Source organism: Bombus affinis, unplaced genomic scaffold, assembly GCF_024516045.1.
Source record: "Bombus affinis isolate iyBomAffi1 unplaced genomic scaffold, iyBomAffi1.2 ctg00000099.1, whole genome shotgun sequence".
Lineage (NCBI taxonomy): Eukaryota > Metazoa > Arthropoda > Insecta > Hymenoptera > Apidae > Bombus > Bombus affinis.
In genome coordinates, this window is record NW_026108840.1 from 49,918 (window position 1) to 57,830 (window position 7,913).

Below are 7,913 nucleotides of genomic sequence, written 5' to 3' on the forward strand. Positions count from 1 at the left end.
AGAGGGTAAATCAAACATTAGTAAACAGGATCAGATGTAAAGTCAATTCGGACATAAAAAAGAGAAACTGGACAAGATATCTCGGAGTGACACTTGACAATGCCAATCCAATTATCGCACTTGGAGCAAGTGTGCGATAAGGCGGAGAGGTTCGTAGGTGTTATTAGTAGCCTCCTGCCAAATGTGAATGGACCCACCAATTCCGTGAGAAGATTGTATTACTGAGTGTGGTAATCAGTGGTATTGTATGCTGCGCCGATTTGGGCATCTGCCCTAAGCATGGCAAAGAATAAGAAGATCGTGATCAGTGCCCAGAGGGCTGGCGAGGATGTCGACGGCGTATAGGACAGTGTCGCACGGGACACTGTGTATGGTAACGGGCAGTATGCCCATACACATTAAGGCGAAACTCCGGTGTAAGGAGTATGAGGCGAAGAGGAGATATGAAGAAGAGGGGCTGGCAGAGAAGCATTACTGGATGGAGGACAAGAAGAGGCAACAACAGGATGCCAAGGACAGGTGGAGGATCGAATGGGCGTTCCACAATCCCGACAACTGGACTAGGAGGTTGATTAACGATCCTTTGATTTTCGTAGGAAGGAGAAGGAGGATCAATTACTATGTTATGCAGATCCTTACCGGTCACGGAATTTTTAACAAGTACCGGTGTAGGATCGGGAAGGAGAACAACTCGAGTTGTTGGGATTGTGGGGATGATCCGGACGACGCTGAGCATGTCCTATTCAAGTGCCCCAGATGGATGGAGGAGAGAGCTTCACTTGAGATCGATTTGGGGATCGAGTGGAGCATGGAAGTAGACATCGTCGCGAGGATGGCTGAAGATGATCGGTCGTGGCAGAAGTTCTCAGAGTTCTGCATGCGGGCGATGATCATCAGGCAAAGAAAAGAAAAGGGGCTGGAGACGTGAGATGGACGCTCCAGAGGAGTAAGAAGAGGAGGAAGAGCTGTGACGGGAACAAGATGAAAGGAGTCGGATACGTTTAGTAGAGGCGAACCTCGAGTATCTCAGGAGTGGAAGGGGGAGAGGTTTTTAGTGGGTATAGCAAGACATCTGCCGAGTCCCACATAACCCATGTACATTTGGTACGGGGTATGCGTAAGAGCATTTTCCCCTCCTCCGAAAAAAAGTGACCGAGTGCCGAGTCGGACTGGTGAAATGGTCAATGGGGAAATTCGTACTTGACTCAGTTCAAGATCGAGAACGGAAAAGTCAATTCAACCAAGGGGAAACTACCGTACAAATGGAAGAATAGCTTACTGCTCCCCCATCCAACTTATGAAAACATCAGTGACTGATGCCAAACGTCACACTCAAGAGAAACAGGAAATCGAATGAAGCGCGCAAACGATAAGTACTACATATATACATACATACGTGCATACTACAGGGTAACAGTTCACTTGAATATTTTCTTGACACGCGTTCGATCTACGAGTGTGAAAGCATACCAACAAATGATATCCCATCAAAAAAGGAGATGTTATGTTCACGCAACATTTCATTCATATTTATTTAGAGATCGTACGCTCGATTTAGACTATGGAGAACTTAGGACCAACGCGAAACAGAAATCCTTTAAACGAAAATCTCATGAACACCACGATTTCCTCTTATTTGCCAGTACTAATTTTTCCCCAACTTCCGAGGTGTGAAAAGGGTACTAAGGAAGGTTAGACGAGTTCAGTTGGTCAACAGATTCGTTACGAAGAATCTCTGCAAGATTGGGTATCGAAATCACACGCATCACGGACTTCAGTAACTATGCGATACATCGAATTGCTATTAAACATTATTTCATATTACCTTTTGACCTTCGGTGATCCATATGGCCAGAAGGATTAGATTCTTCGAATCTTAACTTCAATTTAATAGCCTTTTTGAAATGTCATGTGTTCTGAGATAGAGTCTACACGTAGATACCGTTATTATTACACTAAACAGTTATGAGCCATAAGTCATAACGTATACAGTATGTCCATTTTAAGTGTATACGCGCTATTATTTCTATACGTATAAAAAATAGGGAAAAATGTTTTATATAGAAATTGAATGGTATCAAGGGGGATTCGTACTTCTGTTATTAAGTGTTCCAACCTATGAGCGGCAATCGGAATTTGAAATAGATATATCGCTAGAAAAGTAACAACAAACACAAAGAAATTGGTTTCGAGAGCTTTCTGTAGCATTTTATTCTTTCGCTTGTAATATACTACGTTATTTCCTAACATTTGAGATCGTATTTCAACTAAAGTATATAATTCTAAAATTTAGTTTTGGTAAAAATTAGCTTTCGTGCACATTGCTTCTATTTTCATATTCAAAATTGGCAATCCTGTTCTCTCACTTCTTGAACTCTCACGCTCAGAAAATGGTTTCCTGCCTAATTTCATACTCCGACGAAGATACGCAGGAAAAAAATCAGGAACGTGTTTATCAGAAAGAAATCCGACATAGTGATCGAGTAAAGTTACCAAACCTGTGAGTTGTTTTACATATGACAATAAGTTTTTAAATGACGCGGGGGAAGGAAAGTGAGTTAGGCGCAACCCGTGTTTCACATAGTACTATGAGCCGTGGACATCTATATCACAAATTAAAAAAGTGATTTTTGTAAAGATACAGGACCTGTATAAGTTCTATAATATAACATATTTCGCTATACTATATGAAATAATAGTAAAAATACTTTCGCAATAACTATATGAAAACAATATATATAAACAATATATACATAGGTTCACCGCGGAAAGTATACTGACATCCTATAATATGACTTGTTTGATGAGATATTCGGTTCTTTGTTGCTATCATTGTTCTTGTTTATCTAGCAATCAGTCGAAACTCGTGCTTTGTAAACAACAGTGATGTAACCGATATCGTAACGTTTCATATCATATAAAAAAAGTATTAACCTATTTATGTCGAAAAACTGTTAATTTAGATTATATCCTACGTTTAATTTGTCGTATGAAAGATAAGCGTAGGACACGAAGCGGTATTGTGTTTACGTTGAAGCAAACGAAAGACGAGGACAAAGTAAACACAAGAGCATCGATTCGCGTCCTTACCTGTCTTTTATACAACGAATTCAAGTTAAGATATCTGGTGAACTAACAGGGACCCTACTACTGGATCTACAAAAAAGTAATTTGCACCGTATGTGATGTCTTTTTTCGAACTAAACAATTTTTGCTAAAACTTTTTCGGGTAACATCAATATCACGTGAGATATTCTACCGATTATTGTTTCACCATTGGTTAAATATTGAGGTTATGTTTCTATGTATAATAAATTTCTATGTATAATAAAATATCTACATATAAATTATATATAAAAATTGAAAGTTTTAGACGATTTTGTAGATATCAGACTCGGTATATTATTTAAATCATGTCCATATCTAATTGTAATGACTTGTAACAGAATCTGAGAACTGAGATTTGATTTATTTCATTCATAATTTTTGGTTAATAAATAGGAAAGATAACGAATGAATATACTGTATCACTTTTCTTAAATGAAACAATTTTGCGATTAAAATACAGACGTTATAGCAAATAGTACAGTAATAGTAGATAATCAAAAAGAAATAGGGCAAAAACTTACCATAACAGCATGGAAAAGAATTTATGAAGAATTGCGTGACTGGAATAAGCTTCTTTGTGTATCACGAAGTGTATCAGAGGAGGATTCTTAAACAAATTTCGAAAAAAAATTACTATCAGATAAATACAATACGAGATTCAAAGAATAATTAATATTAACAAAAACATAATTATTTTATAAGAACATAATATTCAATTATAGAAATAATTATACGTTAAGTTCTGTTATTAGTAACCATTATCGATGACTGACTTTATTTTTGGTTCTGAATGAGCAAAATAGGAAGAACGACCTAACTTTTATATTAAAAAATATAATCAATATGTTTAATTAAAACTAAAACATAAATACGTATATCATCACTCTTGCGTTAATATAAATGTATAAATGCAAGTAGTACATTAGAGACGAAAAATGTAATAAAAATAAGAAAAAAGAAAAATAAATAAGAAAACTGTGGAATGATCTATCTGGTTGCCGTATGACCCATCCTAGAGACAGAACAAAGTTATTAGATTAAAATAATCTACAGAAACTTTTTAATTCATAAAATTTACAAGTATAAAGTATTTATCCTGAATAAATCCTTTTTATAGAAAATTGCAAGCGAACTTTCGAATAACCATATTTTATATTTTACTTAGCAACTGTTACTTCTTACCAATTGCTCAAACACTTGCTAAACACAAAAATTGTAACGTTTAAATAGATAACTATTCCGTAGCAGGTCTACACTACCGCATTTCGAATACGAAAGACTGTTGAACAATACCTTCCCTATTAAAGGCAGATTCGTACTGCGTGTTCATTGTCTACGCTTCTAGACTATAAGCGAATCCTGTACGCTGCGCAAATGTCTCTGCGCCGATTATACAAGGTTGTCAGAAAAGTGTCGTTCTTTTACAGACACGTCTTTTACAACAACGCATCTTTATTCAAACATGAAACCTAATGTCTCAAACGTTGTGATTTTTATCGTGATATAACAAAATGGATCGTACGTAATCGTTCGTAAATTGCGTAACTGCCACACATATACGTAAGTATAATATATGGCATAAACCGCTACAATGCTTATAGCTATATCGAAGAAGATACTCTGTACGTAACAATTCTCTAACCTCCACATGACCAAACTATAACTTTGGGCAACAGTGTATACAAAGCCGTATTATACATGTACGATGTATATGTACATATTTTACTCACTGTCAACAATATATATTGCCCACAAGAATATTTTAAAAGCAATTTTTGTATCTCAATACCTCAGATAGAAGAGGTAATACCAAAATTCTACAGGATATTTTGTTGTACGTAACGAATATAGCAGGAACAGATTTGGCAAACAAGAAAAGAAGTATATAAATATACATATACGCGATGTGATCTTATTTTCGAGTTATTTATGATTTATTTTGTGTATTATTCGTCTTTACCAGTTGTAGAATGATACATTGAAATCAATTCATAAGAGAGAAGAAGTTTTTATTGCATAAAGACGAATAAAAAATTTCTCTATAATGTATCGAACATAATTATTTAGAAAAAAACGGACGAATAAATGTTCTTTTTAAAGAAAAAATTAATGAATAATGAATAAGAATGAGAATAAAATTTTAGATAATAAATTATTTAAGAAGTTGCCGGCAGCTTGAATTTCCATGATATGCTGTAGAAATCAACATTTTCAACACTTCTTCCTTGGCATTTTACTGCCGCTTGGTCTTCGTCTCCGAGATATTCGCAAAAAACTGTCGGTAACACTACATGTATATTACATGTATATCTAACAGAGTCGCAAGTATCACGTAAAGTTGAGGGTTGGATGATAAAATAAAATAGCTGAGTCGTAACGCAACTATCAATTTTGCTTTTGATATTACACAAGCATAGCTGAGCGTCGTGTCGCTTGGCGATTTGTTTATGTACATCCATCAGACATTGGTGTTTTTGTCTTTGAACTCTACTTTCCGAATCTAACGATAATTAATTATTTACAACTGCGTATTCGAGACTGTAAGAATCATTGCTGATATTGGCTGAAATGTATTTAACTTGACAATAAAATATAAAGCTCGATATAAACTGTAATTTAAAAGACTTGGATTATTCTAAACCTAACTCATACCATTAATAATAATAATTTTTATTACGCAGTTCTGCAAGCGGCTATAACTCGGAGGATCCGTGGATTACCAGTCCAAGTTCGCCCAGTCTTCATATATATATTGCATGTGATTGGAAGGTGACAGTTAGGTTTACATTAGCTTTCTAAATTCGGCCACCGGAGAGTAGTTGACAAACAATACGAACATATACGGTGTTACATGTACATACGGTGTGTACATGTTACATGACACACAGTTATATGTATCATTCACCGTAGTGGTGGTACCGACAGATTTTTGCAAAGATCTCGCAAAGTAAGGCCGAGTAGTGGTAACATGCAGAGGAAAAAGTTGTTCAAAACGTCGACTTCTACGACATAGTGAAAAATCACCGAAACCCACGCTGCCAGCAGCTTTCTATATAAAAATCAAATTTTATTCGTTATTCCTTATTCGACAGACTACCGATTTTAGGATCCTGATGTACAGAGCATCTGAATTTAACCTATAAATGCGAATTGCTCGTAAACTGCCCTCCGTGTAAGAACTGCGTTGAGACAGGAATTTAATGGTTTCGCGGGTGTAATTATAGTCTTTAACTATACGTATAAGGGTCATATTTCCTATAAACGTATAAACGTATAGGGGTCATATTTCCTATAAAAGATGAATATCCTATACATGTAAATTCTATAGAATTTAAAACACGAACCGACGGTTTGACTTTTCCTGTGTTTACTGCGAGTCGGTCGAACGATATAAATAGAGAAGAACGGGAACTTGGGATAGAAAATAAAACAGAACTTGGAGAAGCGAACATTGAACAAAGAAAAAAAGCAAGTTAAGAGCTAGAAGAAGAAAAAGAAGGGGGATTAGAAGCGGAGAGTTTTCAGGAGATACGGAAGAAGACTTGAAAAGTCGGTTTTTGAGTTTTCACGAATTGATCGCCTGATTTCCAAAAATAATACAATATTACATAATTTTTGTTTCCATTTTCATTACTGAAAGTTCTGAATCGCCTAACTGCCTAAAAAAAGATTACTACTAACGAAAAAAAGTTGCAGACGAGGGCGAGCTATATAAGTTATATATGTCGGGTTTACATTAGGGTTAGGGTTGGGGGTAACGTTTATTAACACAAGTAGAAATGTTATAGTGTTGGCAATTAACCGTGGTGATTAGACACCTTGCGACGCTAATGACAATGGCCTCAGATTCGATAACGAATCCGCGGTCAACGGGATAACCAAATGCGCTTTCTTCCAAAGTCCAAGTTGTACTGCACTTGCTTGTCTATGGTACAAGTATTACTGAACTAACTCTTTGTTCAAACGTAGAATATCCACCGAGCATAAAGATGCTATGTATCTCGCTAATGCGACCTCACGAGAGAATGACTTTCCGTCACGATGATGCTGCAGAGGAAAAATATGATGGGGTGTGTCTAAGGACACGAGATCATCGGATTCGTCGAGGAAAGCCTTCGTTCGGAAAGTGAGGGAAATGGACGTTCCTGTTAATTGGTTAATTTCTATGTTGGTGGTTGAAGAAGGATGCTAACCGCCCTTGAGAGAAGGTTGCTAGCGGGGAAGCCTTGTTCTTGAGAAAAGCAGATTTCCCGTATCTTCCCGTAGTAGGTGGTAGATTTAGGGACTGTTAGGATATAGACTGTTTGTCCGTTTGAAAGACTTTAGTTAACTAAATCCTAAGATTTACATCGGCTCCTCAGATTAGCTGAACATGTACTGTGAAGATGCATCGACATCTGGTGATCATCTTGCTGGTAATCATCAAGATAATAGAGAAAGAAACCAAGTTTGTAAACCGATTTTCAATTACTTTAGATGTGAGCTTCTAAGAAGCTTGTAATGTGAACAAATTAAATTCTTGCTAAAATTTATAATTTTAAAAATTTATAATTTATAATTTTTTGTATAAAAATAAATTTATAATTTATAAATTTATAATTTTCTTTATAATTGGTCATTTAACGTTAGATACTCTTGAAGCTCTCCATCAAAGTATTAGGTCATCCCATAAGTTCGTGCCGTTTTTCGAGCGGTTATATATGTTAAGATTGTTTACATACCTTTCAGTTTCATGAAAAAATGTAATTCTCCTCTCGTTGTACAACTTCTTCCTATTTTTCATTATTCCGTCTCGATAAAAGTTC